The sequence below is a fragment of the Nicotiana sylvestris genome, chromosome 8 (assembly GCF_000393655.2).
Source record: "Nicotiana sylvestris chromosome 8, ASM39365v2, whole genome shotgun sequence".
Lineage (NCBI taxonomy): Eukaryota > Viridiplantae > Streptophyta > Magnoliopsida > Solanales > Solanaceae > Nicotiana > Nicotiana sylvestris.
The window spans coordinates 152562523-152564331 of NC_091064.1; positions in this window are offsets into that span (position 1 = coordinate 152562523).

Here is a 1809-nt window from a genome sequence, read left to right on the forward strand (position 1 = left end):
TGCTTCGACATCTTCAAAACTAGCATATTCATTCAACGTGTGGCCATCAGACTAGATCTTCAAATTTTGTACCTTTGTCACAATGGTGCCCTTTTTTATGTGGGCAACGTTTGCATAGAATTCCTTGACAAGATATTCATTGGCATCCAGAACTTTGCTTGTGAAGAAATTCCACCCTATTCTCTCATCAAACTGCCTTTTCACATTTGGATTATGGGGAAAGAGGTCTCTCTCTGTGAATTGTCTCCCAAGGATGAGTGACCTTTGGGGCCACCATTCTCGGAACTTCTGGTAAGCTAATTCACTCACAAATCTGTCAGCCCACATCTCAGCTTTTTTGGATCTAACAACCCTCCAATATTGGTGTCACCCCCTCTCCCGTCATCCGGGACCTCATTATCATCATCCACAGCAATAGGGGTAGCTGGTGATGCTGAAGTTGTAGCAGGTGGGGATAATGGTGCCGAAGCCTCACTACCCTCCTCTGATCCATCAGACGACTCAAATGAGGAGGTAGGTTCATCTCGTAACTGGAATTTCCCCTTGAACTGTGTGGGGACATGAGTGGTCACATAGTCTCCTTCCGAAGTTTCCCGGGAAGGGACATACTCACTAGTGTCAGAATGGTCTGCGGCTCTATCTGCAGCTTTGATGGCAGCTCTTATCTTGCCAATTGATTTTTGGACTGTTAGGCGTAACTTGGTCTTTCCTTTACCCCTTCCTTGGGAGGGTTCTGCCCTCCTTTTAGATGTATCACCTCCACCTCTGGATCATACCATTGTCTGTAGCAAACAAGCAATGAAATACAGTTAGAGTAAAGCTTCAAGCATATGTTAAAACAGTGCAGTTGAAATGCAGAAACTGCTTCTAAGAACCAAGTGTCGCAAATCGCAAAAAGGTGAACGCGGCCGCGAAGTGCCCATCGCGGACCGCAAAAAGGTATCTGTGGCCGTAAAGAGGTTAGGTTCATAATACTAACTCTCTGATCTTGGTTGAACACGGACCGCAAAATAATGAACGCAGCCGCGAAAGCTGTTAACAGAGACTCTGAAGCTCAAGAGCACGGACCACGAAATTTGGGACGCGGCCATGCAAATTCAAACGCAGACTGCAAAAAAGTCATCGTGTCCATGAACATGCATCCATACTCAGTTCTCACAAATTAGGGAACGCGGACCGCATAAAATGGACCACCGATCATGAAGTTCAAACAAAACAGGCAATGATGAATATTTGAAACCTAGGGTTTTCACTAAGCGCCTAAAATCCGTTCAATTAGCAATCAAGGTTACTAACCCTATCCCCCATTAGGCATGTAAACATAACCCACATATGATTAAGCAATAATTTTAGATTAAGGGATGTATGTCACTCTAACTAAAAATTGAAAAGAAAAATTGAAATAAAAAGAAAACAAAAGAAGCAGGTAAAATTAATTCATGGATTTGAACATACCATTTGTGAATTTTTTTGCAGGAAAACAACGCTTGATTCGAAAGAGATGAAATTGAAAGCCAGAGAAGATGAACAATGTTCCTTGTTCGGTGCAATTTAAGGGTTTGAAAAGTGTAAAAGGTTTAGGAACCCCCTATTTATACTTAGCAGATGTGGACCCGATAGACTCATCTGAACGCCGTTGCGAAATTCTACCGCGGTCCGCGTTTCGTTATCTGATGAAGAATAGTTTAAGCAACTGACCGCGGCCCACGAAATTTTGAACGCGGCCGCGGAATTCACCATGGACCGCCAAACTATAGATGAAGCCGCGGAAGCTGAAGGGTATTTGACAGTCCAACTTCAGAGAGTTGG